The sequence below is a fragment of the Pan troglodytes genome, chromosome 3 (genome assembly GCF_028858775.2).
Source record: "Pan troglodytes isolate AG18354 chromosome 3, NHGRI_mPanTro3-v2.0_pri, whole genome shotgun sequence".
NCBI classification, from domain to species: domain Eukaryota; kingdom Metazoa; phylum Chordata; class Mammalia; order Primates; family Hominidae; genus Pan; species Pan troglodytes.
This window is the reverse complement of record NC_072401.2, coordinates 144,819,258-144,837,971: the sequence shown is the minus strand read 5'-3', so window position 1 is coordinate 144,837,971 and position 18,714 is coordinate 144,819,258. Positions and strand designations below refer to the sequence as shown.

General features: G+C 40.3%; 1 protein-coding gene across 7 annotated transcripts in view; it reads right to left on the bottom strand.

Annotated features, from left to right (window-relative positions):
• Nucleotides 1-18,714, bottom strand: part of GAB1 (GRB2 associated binding protein 1) — a 136,398-nt gene that overhangs the window by 90,226 nt on the left and 27,458 nt on the right. Inside the window, exon 1 of one of the 7 annotated variants that reach the window (XM_063809047.1) lies at nt 1,597-8,391. The exons of 5 other annotated variants lie outside the window; for them this stretch is intronic. The gene's annotated coding sequence lies outside the window, so the exon portion shown is untranslated. Of the gene's footprint in view, nt 1-305; nt 1,571-1,596; nt 8,392-18,714 lie in introns of those variants that run through there. One more of the 7 variants, XM_009448346.5, reaches the window with a different exon arrangement.

The window sequence follows — 18,714 nt, the reverse complement described above, 5'->3', positions numbered from 1 at the left end:
TACAGACTGAATAATCCCTAAATGTTTTAGAATATATCTATAATACCTAAACAAATATACAGCTCCACTGAGAAATTCTACCTGCCTTAAATAAATATTTAGTTAACCGAGGAAGAGATGTTTCAACAATGAAATAACAATGAAGAAAGTGCATAACAAAACAGCATTAGTCTGTCTAACCAAAGAATAAGCCAAATGACAGCCTGGCGGCATAAAGGTTGTAGAGTAAAAGAAAAAAATGCTACCAAGATACTGAATAAGATTCCAATCTATTAGTATAAAAATGATGAGGAAAGCAAACACACCTTTCATGTGAGCGGCCTAAAAAGGCAGCTTCTCTGTACCTCTGACTTCCAACATCCTGTTCATGACTAGAGTCTAGGAAAGTAATATATGACCTCAGTAATGCTGGCCTGGCCTGCACCCAAGTCAGTGACTTCAACTGCTCCACATTAATAACAAAAGCCATACAGAGCGGACGTGCAGGGAGAGTGGAAGAGATGGAAGACTCTGGGGCAGGCTTCTAAAAGCAAAGCCAGCTCCTGTTAAAGAAACTGGCCAAGTACTGTTCAGAAACAAGAGCTTCTTCAGTTGTCTTTATAATGCCTATAGTCATTCCACACGATTTTAAAAAACGGTCTTCACTGAACTCTAACAACAAAATGATCCTCCCTATAACAGACTGGAGCAAAATACCACCTCCCAGGGACTGTTCTAAGCACTTTATATCAATTAAGGTACTTGATCTCCAATGACCCAATTAGGTAAATGCCATTAGTCTCAGTTTACAGATAAGGAAACTGACTTAAAAGTAGGAGACATTTCAAGAGCACAGAGTTAGTAGACCCGAACACTGGCTCTTGGGCTACAGAGGCCAAGGGCTGAACCACTACAGCCGGTGATACCATACTGAATCTTTCTAGTGCTTACATCCTGTCTGCCTAACACCTTAAAGAGGCTGCAGACATAGCAAGTCCCAGGGCTACAATCTTGTTGCTGCCATGTGTTCCCTGGATTTGAAGGCAAGGGCAAAAGCTAACTTGCATTGAGTACCTACTGTGTGCTAGCCCTTTCAGAAAGACAAATTCCCTGGTGATATAAGCATTATCATCATTATTCCTATATTACAGATGAAAACTAGATTCTGAAGGTTTCAGTAACTTGCTTAATGCAAGGGAGAGGTAGCACTGGCATTTGAACTAAATCTGTTTGTATGTGGCCCATGTTCCTCCCACTACAGAAAGTGTCCTGCCTCCTCAGTCACAGGTTGATCCCCTAAATGGGTGACTTCTCCAACAGCCAGAGATGATCTCCCATATTTTAACCAGTCATTTTACATATGAATGCTATTTGAACTACTGGGAAGAACATGGAGAGGGAGGAAAGATAGGTCAGTAAAATTCCAACACAACAGCAAGAAAACTCTCAACCCACAGAAAATCCCTACAATTAGTTAACGGAAAGCATATCTGGCATACACTCAGCGCTGCTGCAGAGAACCATGAACTGTAAATATACGTAACTATTTCTTTCTGGTGTACATAAACTAAACATCTGCAAATCATATTACATTTTCAGTGCACTAGAGGAACTCACTATTGAAAAGAATTCTGTTGGCTGGGAGTGGTGACTCAAGCCTGTAATCCCAGCACTTTGGGAGGGCAAGGAAAGAGGATCACTTGAGGCCAGGAGTTCAAGACCAATCTGGGCAACACAGTGAGACTCTATTAACAAAGAAAAGAAAACTGTGGTTAAATTCCTTTGTAGGGTCCAAAGTTCTTTTATAATAAACAATCCTCTAATTTACTTTCTAAGTCTTTGAATTTTCAAAAACAGTTATATTTTATTTTAGGCAGAACTATGGGAATATATAATAATTCAAATTATTTTACATAAGCTTGGGATGTAGTTCTGCCTTAAAATTGAAGAAATGAACCATTATATATGTCCAAACTTTCTCTAGCCTGTGGTTATATGAATTGCTAAGTTGCCTGTCATAACAGCATATAAATTAGTTTGATTTTATAGCTTGGCTAAGAATATCTTGAAATAAAAAGAGCACTAGAGATTCAAAATCTGATAAGTAAAATTAAAGATAGTACCATGAGACTTCTGTACACAGAATGTAAAAATAACAGGGTTTCAAGATTCAATATTCTCATTTTATGAATAAAAAAACTGAGGCCCATGTCAATATTCTCATTTTATGAATTAAAAAACTGAGGCCCACGATTTAAATGATCTCTTAGACTTAACCAGGGTCCACGTTAGAAATTCAATGGAAGAAACAAAATTAGAATCTAGTATGCTAATGCCTAATTCAAGGTATGGTTCAGAATGGACCCCCTCTGATGATATAATACTGTATTGTAAGCCCCAAAAGAGCAGAAACTGTGTCATATTGCTGGTTCTCTCTAAGCTCCTACAAATTACCTTGCTTAATACATATTACTGGCCAGGCACAGTGGCTCACATCTGTCATCCCAGCACTTTGAGAGGCCAAGGCAGGATAGCTTGAGCCCAGGAGTTCAAGGCCAGCCTGGGCAACATGGCAAAATCCTGTCTCTACAAAACATACAAAAAATTAGCTGGGCACTGTGGTGTGCACATGTAGTGCCAGCTACTCAGGAGACTGAGGTGGGAAGATCACTTGAGCCCAGGAGGTCGAGGCTGCAGTGAGTGGAGATCACTGCAGGCTAGCTTGGGTGACAGAGCAAGATCCTGTCTCAATCAAGCAATCGATCAGCCGGTCAATCTAATTCTCCCTGTGGTGGGAGAAGGGAATCAGAGGTGGCTGATATAGTAGGCTACCTCATATTTCATTTCTAACCTTTATAGTTTGTTAGATCCTAGGGTCTCAGCACATAGTTATGCAAAATCACTGCTAACCATACCCAGAGAACAGAGCATCGCAAAACCCAGATGTATCATCTTAAGGATATCCTTAAGGATGCAGGATTGGAAGGCAGGAGACACTTGCAAATCAGTTAACCTATCCGGCTTAAGATTTCTCTGCTCCAGAATGAATAAACTCTATTTTTTGTATCTCTAAGTCCTCTTCCAACATTAAATGTTACTGCTCTGCCTGTTTCCTGAATTTTATACATTTGACACAAACATTAATACTTTAATAAACCCTTTTCAACTTGCCTCTTTGTTTGCTGAATTATATGCATAACTCTGTTACATATATAACTCTGAATTGTAGTCCCCAGCAACCCCTACCCCACCTCAATGAATGAGGCTTTGGTCTGCAATGGCCACTGAGTCCCCCTTTTTTTCATAACACATTTTCTACCAGAAAAGCTCCTCGGGTTTGGGGGATTTGGCCCCTATCACATCTAGTTCCTGGCTTCGGGGCCTAAGGCTAGGCCACTGACATCAAAAATACTGTTGGGAGGCCATGGTCTCTCCAGAGAGGCTGCCTCTGTTTGGTCTCTGGTGAGACCTTGAGCAAATGAATGCTGCTCAGACTACTAGGAGATACAAAGGGTCAGCTGCAGGGTCTGGCAGTGTGAAGCTTGTCCCAGGCCAGAGGCACAAGGTCAGAGAGAGGCCAGGGCTTGGAGTATGAGCTCTGTTGTATAACCTGAAACTTGAGAGGGTGGTTCAGAAAGATAGACAAAGAAAAAACAAGAGAGGTTTAGAGACTAGAAAAACGAGAGAGAGAGAGAGAGAGAGAGACTTTGGAAGTTCCAATAGGCTGTCACAAAAAAGCAAATGTTTCTATCATCCATGTAGGTCAAAATAACATGCATTTATTGTATTTGTGAGCGAAATAGGACCTTACTAATTGTTGCTAAGCATAAAGATTTTTGTTACTAATATATGAGTGTCAAGAAAAAGAAAGGCCAGGATACAAGATTTTCATAATTAAGAAAAGAACCAGAACATATATTGTATATTTGCATAGGACTTTACAGTTTGCAAATCACCTTCACACAAATTCTGCTCTGATCCACACAACTATCCCCATGACATTAAAAGAAACTGAGGCTTGCGAGTATGATTTACTTGTCCAAGATGCCCAAACTGCTATACATCTGCTACATCTTCAGGTCTGCTGGGAGTTCTTCTACCACACCACCAAGTCTCTTTAAAACTACTTTTCCTCAAAAGCAACCTTTTCAGAGAAACAAAATTTATCCTTATGCATTTTTACAATTTTTCAATTTTATTTCATTCTTAGTATTGAAAGTTGCTGTAGGTTGAGTATCATTAAACAGTGTTTTTATATGCTATACATCATTGCCCCTTGTACAGCAAAGCGTGTGAGTATATGATGAGTTAAATAATCTTTGAGGGCTAATATGGAAACTTTGCCACCATGTGTACTATACTATCATTTCTATGGGACGTTCTGTTCCAAGCTACATTCAACAGACCTAAAAGGGATTGTTTAAAACACATGAACGTGGCTAAAAATAATCACCACTGCAAACCAGAAATTTCTTGGATTTCACTTCTCTTTTTCATTTCATTTAAACATATACAGACATACACAGAGCTTGTTTTCACTAAGCAGCACATACGGCATAAAAAGCTAAGTATTTCTGTATAACAGAAGAAATTTCATAAAACTCCCACATGATGATGGTGGATTACATAAAGAAGTGGGAAAGTCCCCTCTGTCCCCAAACTGTGCCAAGACATCTGACATGCTCTTATCTGCCAGGACTATACAGTTATTCAACTTAGAATCCATTTTTTAGATAAATTAGCATAATATCATAATGATCCAAAAAAGTTCAAAAAGAACTTCTTGCCAGAATAATTAACTTCCTGAGGTCCTCCAAAAGATCTGTTCTGAGAAAAACGTCTCCCTGCCAAGGCATTTCAAATACTAAAAGCAGAGTGGCAGATTTTCAGTTATAAATTTCAACAAATCACCAACCATACATGGTTGAAAGTTTTTTCAATGAGAATCAAGGTGTCAAGTTTAAGATACAAGAAACAAAAACCCTCCCCCCAACAAAAGCCAGCTTCCAAAAAGGAACTAATCAAAGCATTGTTGCAACCTCTATGTCTATTAAAAGAAACAGGTGATCAGAACATTAGGATAAGTTCAGTTAACAAGTTCTTCTGATGCTTTTTATAGTACTTGGCTTATTAAAAATGGATTCATCCACAACTTTTCGGAAACATTTTTGTTGTGTAAATTCAGATGTGACTGTATTGAGCTTAAACCAAAGCAAACAAAACAAGAAAAAAAAAAACAAAACACCAGACTAAATCTAAATATTATTCTGGAAAACATTCATCAGTTAGCTTTTACTCTACCTCAAAGAGCAGGTATTGTGAGGCCTGGTGGCTCGAGATCCTGCCATTTTCTCCTTTGCCCTCAACTCACAACAGTCCTTCCAGTAGAATATTTGAAAAGACAGACTAAGAATGATAGGGATCAAAATAAAAGCAGCTTACATGCATGAGAAACTCTGAATTGCCTAATTTCAGTCCCAATGCGTCTCAGTCTGCAGATCCTCTATAATTTTTGATGAAGTACAACATAAACCTGTTTAAAGCTGTTTACAATCAAAAGGTACAAAGTGTGAGAACCAAATTCTCTTGGTTATTGAGATGAGTCTTAAAATAACCACAAGAGCTAATATTTAATTTGGTGTTCTTACTTTTATGTGAGATTTCTTAGTAAGACACAAAATGCCCTTATAAAACAAAACAATCTACAGAGGAAATATTAATATCTCAGCTATTTCTCCAGTATCATGATGGCTATTTTTCAGGTTTAGAAAGCAAGTCATTTTTTGAAAAAGGCCAATTATCATTACTTTAAATACTCTTCTATATCTCTTTTTTGATGCATGTACTTAGAATAGCCTCATATGAAGCCCAGATAGCTCCACAGGGCGATACTAGCAATCCAGCCACATTCCAGTGAGTTCTTTTTAATCTGAAAAATGTTCAACATACACCTTGAATTCTTTTTTAGTAGTGCTGCACATCAGTTTTTCTGTGTTTTTCTCCCTGACCTATTTCTATAAGCTTATGCTTTCTTATTTTGAGTAACCTGAAAGTAGACACATGTTCATGATCTGTAAGCAAACTTAAAACAAATAACCCTACAAGCCCTAAACAGTATTACCTCATATAGTTGTATTTTTTTCTTTTTTATATTCATTCCTTCCCTTAGGTTATAGTTCTGCAGGTATAAAGCATAAGTATAAAGGTGGAGGTGGTGTACGGGGTTGGGGAGGGGTGCTGGCGCTGGTGTGGGGCGAGGAATTCTCCAGGATACAACATTCCAGATGATTTCTAAGTTCCCTTCCAAAGCCACATTTCTATTACTTGCCGGTTTCTCTGGTCGGCATTTGTCCCAGACAGGAGCTCCTATGCAGCAGCGGTTCTCAATCTCAATTAGGGGGCGGCTATTTTGCCTCCAGGGCACACTTGGCAATGCCTGCAGACATTTTTGTTGTCACAGCTGGGGATGGGGTGCACTACTGGCATCTAGTGGGCAGAGACCAAGGATGCTGCTGCTAACTAAACACCCTATAATGCACAGGGCAGGCCACACAACAATCATCCAGGCCACAATATCAACAGTGCAGAGGTTGAGAAGTCCCACTGTAGAGTAACAAGCTTAGGAAACTAAATGATTTGTCATATTTGGAAAACTGCAGAGGCCATTTCCTAAAAGATTTGCTTTCATACTCCTAAACAGGTAGCTGAAGAGACTTTTAACTCCTAAAAAGGAAGCAGAAAGCAACAGCGTTTATTCACAGCCCCCTTTCTTCCTTTATCTCCCTCTTTCTCATCCACACCTACTGCATGATCAATGTTGGGAGGCAAGATAAGTCAGCAATGATCCCTGACTTCCAGGTGCTACCATATAGCGAAGGAGATGGAATGGTCTCCTTACCACCAGGTGGCAAGTGCTCAGATACGGCAAGAAGCAATGGGGTTTGCAAAGTGCACACATTCTTTAAAAGGTCCGTTAGGTATAAAAACTGCATTTAATTAGCAGATACTACTAAGGAGCTTTCATTGGCAAGTTTTAAAATAGATCAATTCAGCTAGAAAAGTTTAGTCCCATTAAGAAAATGTGTTTTCAGGCCGGGTGCAGTGGCTGATGCCTGTAATCCCAGCACTTTGGGAGGCCAAGGCGGGCACATCGCCTGAGCTCAGGAGTTCGAGACCACCCTGGGCAACATGGTGAAACCCCGTCTCTAGTAAAATACAAAAACTTAGCCAGGCGTTGTGGCGGGCACCTATAATTCCAGCTTTTCAGGAGGCTGAAGCATGAGAATCCCTTGAGCCCAGGGGGCGGAGGTTGCAGTGAGCCAGGATCACACGACTGCACTCCAGCTTGGGCTACAGAGTGAGACTCCAAGAGCATTCCTGGAGGAGCATTCTTGAAAAAGTATTCCAAGAATCACTGGGTTTACCAGCCTTACAAGTCATTCTGGATTCTTTCTGTAGCAGAGGTAAGTAAGGAAGGCCAGATGTCAAAGCAATAACTGCACAATGGGAACAACTTGCTTTCTAGAATACTTTGAGACATATCCATAGGAGCCATACAATTTTTCCTCCAAACCCAGACACTCATGAAAGTAATTCTTCCAGGACAACGGTAAAAACTAGGACAAGTGTTCATGAGAGCCAAGACTGTATGGCAGAACTTCAGAAGCAACTTTGGTTGGACAATGATGCCCATGTGAACCCTGTGATAGCCACAGATGGTAAACCTAACTATGACTACTACTTTTTTAGTCAACTAAAAGTCAGCTATCGTCAAAAGGCAAGAAATTTGACACTCAGTATAAAATACACACCGAACACATTCAAGCAAATGCCAAATCTAGAAAATCTGAACATACTGTGTTTATGAATCTAAAGTATAAGATTCCCACAATAGTGTGCACCAGATGGGATTTAGCCTTTTCTCTGCAGCACATGAAAAGCAAGAAAAATTGTTGAACAGGTTTTCCTTTCCTTTGACTAATATCCTGATTCCCCAATCGGCACAGGCACATTTCTGGTACTTGCAACCAATACAAACCCTCAGTGACAAGTCACCTGACTTGACTTGTTTAATCACATTCTGATCCATGGACACTTTGTACTAAGCAAGAGAAGCAACTCCTCTTGAAAGTCATGCTGCCACCAAAATGTATGGGTTCTTGGGCATTTGAGTGGAGTCAAGATGTTATACATATAATCTAGAAAATCCTATAAAATACAACACCAAACTCCTTGGAAAACAAAAAAGATCTCCAGGAAGAATGAGGTCAATACTCTCCCTGTCTTCACTCCAACTCATAAATAAGGAGGCATCTGACAAAAAACCCACTGTAGTCTTACATGGAGCTTGCAAATTAAAAACTAAACCAAAACATATACCAATGCTTTGGACACATAACTGAGACTGAATGAAAAAGAAAGGTCACTCCCTGCAATGTTAGAAAGGTAAATATATATATATATATATATATATATATATATATATGTATGTATGTATGTATTTAGAGAGAGAGAGAGAGAGAGAGAGAGAGGGTTTCACTCCCATCACCCAGGCTGGAGTGCAATGGTGCAATCTCGGCTCACTGCAACCTCTGCCTTCCTGGCACAAGCAATTCTTGTGCCTCAGTCTCCCAAGCAGCTGGGACTACAGGCGCATGCCACCATGGCCGGCTAATTTTTGGATTTTTTGTGGATTTGCATTTTTGCCATGTTGCCCAGGCTGGTCTCAAACTCCTGAGCTCAAGTGATCTGCCTACCTTGGCCTCCCAAAGTGCTAGGGTTATAGGCGTGAGCCACCAAGCCTGGCCTCTAGTATGTTTTTTGTTAAGCCTAGTACCAGATGGAAATGCCATCATGAAATGAAGACTGTATCTTCATTTTTCAAAATGTTTGGATAAAATGCAGAAATGTAAAATGGATGACATATTAAGGCTGTTCACAGTTATTTGAAATGTCATACTAAAACAGAATTATTGAGCTGCTATAATCTGAAGGAAAGGTCTGGTGCTATTATTCTTTTTTAATTAAACAATTATATTAAACACCTAGATGAAGTTTGAGAATATGCTTGTTAATTATGTAGACAACACCAAGTTAGATGAAAGACAATATTCCAAAGGATCTTAATGTAGAATACTGCACAGACAGCGATGAGATGACATTTTAATAGAGATGTTGGGTAACATATTTATGTACATAAATTGTACGAACAGAAGTGCTGGAGACCTGGCTTTACAGCCTAGCTCAACACTGAGAGTCAAGTAACACAGATGTGTGTGTGTGTGTGTGTGTTTTTAAAGGAAATTCAATCCTCAGATGCATTACTAAAATTAAATAACCAGATCAAGGGAAGAAATAGTCTAATAAGCATTACCTAAGTTGAAACCACATCTGGAAAGATGAGTTGAATTCTGGGAGCATCATTTTAAGAGGAAATTAATTATCTGGAGGAAGACCAGGACAGTTAAAGAGTATAGACATCATACCATTTGAGAAACTGTTGGCTAAACCAGAAAGGTTTGGCCTAGGGAACACTCCATGCAAATATGATGGCTTTCTTCAGCTGTTTACAAGGCTATCATGGGGATACCCCTGAACAAGTTTCCACTTGCCAATATCTCTTCAAAACGTAAATGCTATACACCAGGCTCAGCTTGACAATAAGAAAGCAAACATGACCTCTCTAACATGGCCATTTGATTCAAATAGTCTAAGATGAATTTAGGCTTTTTGGCCACTGCATTACACAGTTGACTCAGAATGACTTCAGACCCAATTTAAGCCACAGTTTTCTCTTGTGACCATGGTTAACTGCTGTTAATCTCAGTAGTTATCACCTACAGAGACCATATTATGTATTTGCTTAATGTCTGTCTCTACCTACTACAATGTAAGTTTCATGTAAGGCAGAAGCTTTGTCTTGTTCACAGCTGAATACCCAGCACCAAGAACAAGTCCTGGCCTATAGCAAGCATTCAATAAATAGATGTTGAATAAGTGAATGCCTGTTAAACAAACACCAAAAATGTCATAAAGGGACCAAAAGACAGAAGGCAAGAGAATAGCAAACGGAAGAACTAGCAAGCAACAGAAGGTACAGGAAGGAACATTTCAATGCAAGAATAACCTTCTACAGTTGTTCAACAATGGAACAAGATACATTTTTTTTTTTAAACTAGAGATGGGGTTTCACCATGTTGGCCAGGCTGGTCTTGAACTCCTGCCCTCAAGTGATCCACCCACCTGGGGCTCCAAAAGTGCCAGGATTACAGGCACTAGCCACCATGCCCAGCCAAGATGTTTCATAATGTAAAATTTTGCTCTCCATAATTGAATACATTAAACTAGATGCTGAATGAACAGGAAGTCTGTATTTTTGGATGCTTGAACTGGGTAACCTCAAGTATTTTTGAAAGTCAATGATTCTTCATAAAAATGAGTTCTGTACAGAGCCCTCAGAAATGATACCACAAATCTACAACCATCTGATCTTTGACAAACCTGAGAAAAACAAGAAATGGGGAAAGGATTCCCTATTTAATAAATGGTGTTAGGAAAACTGGCTAGCCACATGTAGAAAGCTGAAACTGGATCCCTTCCTCACACCTTATACAAAAATTAATTCAAGATGGATTAAAGACTTAAATGTTAGACCTAAAACCATAAAAACCCTAGAAGAAAACCTACGCAATACCATTCAGAACATAGGCATGGGCAAGGACTTCAAGACTAAAACACCAAAAGCAATGGCAACAAAAGACAAAATTGACAAATGGGATCTAATTAAACTAAAGAGCTTCTGCACAGCAAAAGAAACTACCATTAGAGTGAACAGGCAACCTACAGAATGGGAGAAAATTTTTACAATCTACCCATCGGACAAAGGGCAAATATCCAGAATCTACAAAGAACTTAAACAAATTTACAAGAAAAAAATCAAACAACCCCATCAAAAAGTGGGTGAAGGATATGAACAGACACTTCTCAAAAGGCGACATTTATGCAGCCAACAGACACATGAAAAAATGCTCATCATCACTGGCCATCAGATAAATGCAAATCAAAACCACAATGAGATACCATCTCACACCAGTTAGAATGGCAATCATTAAAAAGTCAGGAAACAACAGGTGCTGGAGAGGATGTGGAGAAATAGGAACACTTTTCCACTGTTGGTGGGACTGTAAACTAGTTCAACCATTGTGGAAGTCAGTGTGGCGATTCCTCAGGGATCTAGAACTAGAAATACCATTTGACCCAGCCATCCCATTACTGGGTATATACCCAAAGGAATATAAATCATGCTGCTATAAAGACACATGCAGACATATGTTTATTGCGTCACTATTCACAATAGCAAAGACTTGGAACCAACCCAAATGTCCATCAATGATAGACTGGATTAAGAAAATGTGGCACATATACACCATGGAATACTATGCAGCCATAAAAAAGGATGAGTTCATGTCCTTTGTAGTGACATGGATGAAGCTGGAAACCATCATTCTGAGCAAACTATCGCAAGGACAGAAAACCAAACACTGCATGTTCTCACTCATAGGTGGGAACTGAACAATGAGAACACTTGGACACAGGGCAGGGAACATCACACCCTGGGGCCTGTTGTGGGGTCAGGGGAGCGGGGAGAGATAGCATTAGGAGATATACCTAATGTAAATGACGAGTTAATGGGTGCAGCACACCAACATGGCACACGTATACATATGTAACAAACCTGCACGTTGTGCACATGTACCCTAGAACTTTAATTTAAAAAAAAAAAGAGTTCTGTACTATCAATGAGGACAGCAGGGATATCCCACTCACTATAACATCTGCACAGGACTGTTTCCACTTAACTCCAATCTACTCCACACCTATTTGTACTCTTTGAGCCTGAAGAGTCTGATCTGTCAAGGACTGCAACAATCCTTGTCCTACACTGGTTGTGTTTAGTCAAAAGGGACAATGGCTGGAGACAGAAGAGCCCAGGTCAGGGAACAGAACTGCTGGCTGTGTCCCTGTATGTTCTCAGTGGACAGTCTCCCTTGACTGCAGACCTCAGCTCCTATAAGGCAGCCATTTGTACACAGCCAGTGGTTTGATAACATTTCCTCCTCTTTCTTCCTCATGTACAGATATTAGCCCTTGCCCCATACCCTTTTACTTGCCCTTGTATATTCTTACTATACCCTACATTTTTACTGTCTTTTTATGAAATGTTCCCCAAATTATCCAACTTGTGTGTGCCATCCGCCTCCCACCAGGTCCCTGACCAATGCAACACCTAAGTGAGTGCTTATGCCATTTTTGTTTGACCACTTACAAGGACAAAGAGGGAGCACACTAGGTTTTGGAGAACTGTAATTGTTAGACATATCTCCTTTATATTCAGCCAACTCTGTAACTCTTATTCATTAATTTTAGTGCTGCTATGGAAATAACACTAGGCCTTTTGCTTATTTGAAGCCAGTTTTCAAAAACAGTTATAATGATGGGGAAACATACAATAGGCACGGGTCACAACGTATGAGTCTCATGTCTCAGCACAACTGCATAGGCAGCTTGAATTCCTGTGCCTTCTGTAATAGCAGCTTCCCGGTTTAGCAAGCATGTTGGCTTCAAATCCAATCATTCCTTCAGAAGCAGGAAGCAATGTCAGGTTATCATGCAACAATATCAAATCTGGGGCACCAACAGCAGTTATGAGGAAATCATATATATATTGTGTTCCTTCTCCAAATATGAGTTTATAAAAGAGCAAACACCACAAAACTTTTTTCGTCTTCTATTATTGAGGCTGACCTTCTGTGGGAATTACTAGAGCAACAGGATATTTTCATCCTGCATTGATTTTTTCTTATAAAAAGTATATCAAGTGTAAAAACATTGTCTTTTCTCACTGTAGCCAGAGTGAAAAACTAAATGAATTAAAGTGCTTGGTAAGAGCTGGTATTTCTTGGCCAGCTGCGGTTGTTCACACCTGTAATCCCAGCACTTTGGGAGGCTGAGGCAGGCAGATCACTTGAGGTCAGGAGTTTGAGACCAACCTGGCCAACATGGTGAAACCCCATCTCTACTAAAAATACAAAAAAATGGCCGGGTGCGGTGGCTCACAACTGTAATCCCAGCACTCTGGGAGGCCAAGGTGGGTGGATCACCTGAGGTCAGGAGTTTGAGACCAGCCTGGCCAACACGGCAAAACCCCGTCTCTACTAAAAAATAAAACAATTACCTGAGCGTGGTGGTGCACACCTGTAATCCCAGCTACTCGGGGGGCTGAGGCTGGAGAATAGCTTGAACCCAGAAGGTGGAGGTTGCAATGAGCTGAGATCATGCCACTGCACTCCAGCCTGGGCAACAGAGCAAGACTCCATCTCAAAAAATTAGCCGGGTGTGGTGGTGGGCACCTGTAATCTCAGCTACTTGGGAGGCTAAGGCAGGAGAATCGCTTGAACCTGGGAGACAGAGGTTGCAGTAAGCCAAGATGGCGCCATAGCGCTCCAGCCTCTGTCTCAAAAAGAAAAAAAAGAGTTCATATTTCTTTATATGGCCTGCTGTCACAGAAAGCACCAAGTATTTCTTTATACAGCCTTGTATCACAGCAAGCAAACAAAAGAGCAGGTGAGAAAAATGCACATTGAATGAGTTTAGACAAAAGAAAATAAATATAACTTTATAAGTATTATAAGCAAAGAGGAAAAAATCTGAAGAACTCTATAAAATATGAAGAAAAATCTCCGAAGGAATCTACTGCCAAGAACTACTTGTATATTACAATTAAAACATTTTAAATTGCATATATTTATAAAAATTAGGCATATTTGTAGTAACTTGGAAGAGTGGGAATGGAGAAGATAATGAAAACTATAAAGCTTTTATAATTCCTACTCCAACAAGTTTTCAAACTGTTTAAATATCTAAGTTTTAGACAATCACCACCAGCATCATCCACTCCAAATACAGCACAGTGTAAGAAAACTGACAACTGTGATGAAGAAAACAAAAATTAAGAGATCCCTAAGAGTGTGGTACCAATACTGGGCTGCTGTCCTGCCTATGGCTCCCTTTCTCTGATCTTTGATCACATAAATTAATTATCATTAGAATAGAAGAAATTATTTGCCAGGTAGTTAGGAATGCTTGTTTTTTTTTTTTTCCTCAAAAAACAGGACCTATCAATAATATCTTTTTTCCCTTTCAAAGGCCTGTGGATGTGACTAAAAATACTAGTCCACGATCAAAGTCCTTTCCACTCTGCACCTGAGAAGAGTGCTCTGTGGACTGCTCCATGATTTGAACTTAAGGACCCTGGCCGAGCAGCAGTGGCTCACGCCTGGAATCCTAGCACCTTGGGAGGCTGAGGCGGATGGACTGACTGAGGTCAGGAGTTTGAGACCAGCCTGGGCAACACGGTGAAACTCCATCTCTACTAAAATACAAAAAATTAGCCAGGCATGGTGGTGGGCACCTGTAGTCCCAGCTACTTGGGGGGGCTGAGGCATGAGAATTGTTTGAACCCGGGAGGCAGAGGTTACAGTGAGCCAAGACTGTGCCACTGCACTTCAGCTGGGGCAACACAGCAAGACTCTGTCTCCAAAAAAAAAAAAAAAAAAACCCTCATCTGATTTGCACTTCTATCTCTGACTTAAGGTTGATCCAAATAGGGCATCAAAAAACATGGAAGACATACCCTCAGCCTTTGCACTTACAGGAGAATTTATTACAGATTGTTTCATTAAGGTATTGGAACTTATACCTCTGTAAAGAAAAACAAACAAACAAACAAACAAACAAACATTTACTGACCATATCCAAATATGGCATGTCCAATATAAAAGTGAAAAGCAATGGCTCTGGGGCTTTCCTGCAAAGAGGTACTTTATATACATTTTCTTCGTTTGACCAACGTATGTTCTCACTCTCTCCCTTTTAAACTTAGGACTTCTAAGTATATTGTATAAATAAATATCAAATTTCCTTTCCAGGGACATTGAAAATGCCCCCAGTCCCACTACCAGATATTGGGTCCATTTCAACAAGCATTTATTGAGTTCCAATTACGTGCACAACATTAGATCACTGTATCAACGATGGGAAGACAGGTTTTCTCCCAAAATGTAGTTATCCTCCTTAATTCCTGAGACAAAGTTTTGTAGCTTCCCAATTAGAAATAATAACTACCAATTTACCCTACATTCCAGCTTTTGCAAGGCTATTTCTGATACCAACAGAAATGTCCCTGTCTCATGGTTAGAATCTGAAATGAGAGACAATTATACAAGTAACAAAAAGCACAAGCCAAAACTGTGGCCTGGACAAAATACAGTGAGAATACAGTAAATACTGTTATTCAATCAAGGGGAAAAAAATTTGGGAAAAAAGTACCATTTGAGATAGTCCTTAAAGAAGGAATGGCACCCAACCACGAAAGACATGAGACGTGGACAGAGACAGGTAAGAGAAATGAGCCTGGGAAATTATGGAGGGTCTTGAGGACCATGTGATTTTCAATTCAAAAATTAGTGTAATCCAGGCAGGCCAGTGCCTCACACCTGTAATCCCAGCACTTTGGGAGGCTGAGGCAGGTGGATGGCTTGAGCCCAGGAGTTCAAGACCATCCTGGGCAACATGGCAAAACCCCATCTCTACAAAAAACACACCCACAAGAAAATTAGCTGAGCATGGTGGTACATGCCTATAGTCCCAGCTACTTGGGAGGCTGAGGTGGGAGGATGGCTTAAGCCTGGGAAGCGGACATTGCAATGAGCCGAGATCATGCCACTGCACTCTAGCCTGGACGATAGAGCCAGACCATGTCTCAAAATAATAATATAATAATATTTAGTGTAGTCCATTTTGGATAAAGTGTGATATATCCACACAATGAGATACTATTCAGCAATAACAAGGAAGGAGTGTGCCTGCGTATGTATGTATGTATATGAGGTGATAGTGAGGGAATAACAATAACAGTGTTTACTGATAGTGAGGGAATACCTAATATAGAAACTTTGAAAACTACAGAAACACATTTAGAAAAAACACAAAAATATTTGCAATCCCAACACCCATATATATTATCCTTATGGAATAAACTTTTAAAGTCAAGTCTCTGTCATTCTATTTTTATGTCAATTTCGTAATGTATGTGGCTCTACTCTTTTTATAATAAAAAGCTAGAATTAAATGGTTTGTTCCTGGGTTTTTCATTTTTATAAATAACAACAAATTTAGAATTATTTAAAAGCTATAATGGTGGGGTTACTGCTCTTAATTGTTATTAATGAATGTAAATATGCTTTCTCTATTATCTAAAAATAAATTTGATAACAGAACCACATACAACAAGGAAATACACAAATGAATACAGCATAAAAATCACAGAATTACTGAATTTCAGAGCTGGAAGTGACCTTGTGGACTATGAGGCTAATTTCGATTTAAACAGAAATCTGACTATGACCTCACCAGGATAGGGTCCCTATTTTATTCACGTATGATTCCTTTGTACAAAGCCCTACATGTGCCAGGCACCCTATAAATACATTTGAAATAAACTAGCAATGTTTGTTGGATGAATGAAATTCATTTTAATGTAATGATTTATAATCTCAGAAAGAAAGACTTCTGCCTCTGGTCTTTCTCCAAAAAAAATGGCTTATTGTTCATTTATGTATTAGTAATGAATAAAAGCCTGACAGGAGAACATGTAATGGTAGTCCCCAACTAATGGAAAAGCTTTAATCCAAAAGTTCGCATGTAAGTAGATTCATTTGAACTCAATGCATTTTCCCATAAAAACAATGTTGTACATTATGGGTACTATGGCCAGCCACGAAAGCTCCCTTAAGTATACAGTATAGTTCCAACAGACACTAACCACCATGTAGAAAAATGCTCTATGGGAAAATGTGTTCAGCATCCATTGTGGGAACCATGTTCTTGCTGCTGGCCAGGAGGCAGGCGCCTTCAAGATCAGAGATTGGGGGATACACAGGTGAAAAATCAGAACAGGGTAAAGTTGTCAAGAGGGGTATAGAGAAAAACAGTGTACTCCCCCAATCCCCCTTTCATGCCTCACTCATTCACCAAGCAAGCACATCTTGGTGTCTTCTATATGTCAAGTCTTGTACTAGACATTGATGGGGCACATTAGAGACCAACATTGACATGGCTTTTATCCTTCTGGATCTTACAGTCTAATAGGGAAGAAAGATACTGAAGGATTAGAAAAGAGAATGGGGATGAGGGTGAATGGAGAGTAGGGGTATGATGAAGAGAAAAGAATATTAGTAATGTTAGGTATCATTTTCCCCTCCTTCTTCCTCTACCTGTATCTGCTTCACAAATGGGGTAGAGAGGATGAGGAACAAATAACTAAAAAGTAGATGCAGGGCCGGGCGCGATGGCTCACGCCTGTAATCTCAGCACTTTGGGAGGCAGAGACGGGCGGATCACAAGGTCAGGAGATCGAGACCATCCTGGCTAACACGGTGAAACCCCGTCTCTACTAAAAATACAAAAAATTAGCCGGGCGTGGTGGCGGGCGCCTGTAGTCCCAGCTACTCGGGAGGCTGAGGCAGGAGAATGGCATGAACCCGGGAGGCGGAGCTTGCAGTGACCGGAGATAGCGCCACTGCACTCCAGCCTGGGCGACAGAGTGAGACTCCGTCTCCAAAAAAAAAAAAAAAAAAAAAAAAAAGTAGATGCAGGGAGAGCTTTAATTTTTGTCTCCCCTGCTTCTACTCCTTTTCACAGATCTCGATGCCAACTAGTGCAGGCCAGAGTTGACTGGCATTGATGTGGGACGTGGGGAGTGAACAAGCAAACACTGGGGCTGTAGGAGTGAAGAGAAAGGAATCAAAGGAAGGAAATTCCCATCCCCCAGAACAAAGGAGAAACATGCTCTTGTGATGAGCACGCATAGGATGAGGCTGCACCTATGTCAGGAAAAAGCCGTTCTGCTGAAGGCCCATCCGAGACAGACTTGACTCTGGACACGTAGCCCCACAAACATTGTCTGTTCCAACACATATCAAGTTTTCCCCATAATTTTATGTAAACTGCTCAGGTATACTCTCATTCTTACTTGAAACTAAATTTGTATGTCTATGCCTGTGTACTCTAGAAGTTCTCTAAAGAGGGAGGAATTAAATAAACTGTAATCACTCATCCTTTCTTAAGTTTAATTACCATGATGCTTTAAGGTGACATTAGGCTCTTTTGATTTGCAAAAAGACAAACAAATAGCATAAATGGTCAGAAGATTTCACAAGCCCATGCACGTAGGAAGGAAAGTGGCAGATTAGCATCAATGTGGGCAGATACAAAATAACAGACAGAGAGAATGAATCTAAGTCATTCTTTTTTTTTTTTGGAGACGAAGTTTCCCTCTTGTAGCCCAGGCTGGAGTGCAATGGTGTGGTCTCGGCTCACCACAACCTCTGATTCCCGGGTTCAAGCGATTCTCCTGCCTCAGCCTCCCAAGCAGCTGGGATTACAGGTGCCTGCCACCATGCCCGGCTAATTTTTGTATTTTTAGTAGAGATGGGGTTTCACCCTGTTGGCCACACTGGTCTTTAACTCCTGTCCGCCCAACTCAGCCTCCCAAAGTGCTGGGATTACAGGCTGAGCCACCACGGCCAGCATGAATTTAAGTCATTCTCGAGGGATGATGGCCTCTAAAGCAACAGATGTAACTCTAGGGTGGGATGTGGGGAACATCCTAGTCCA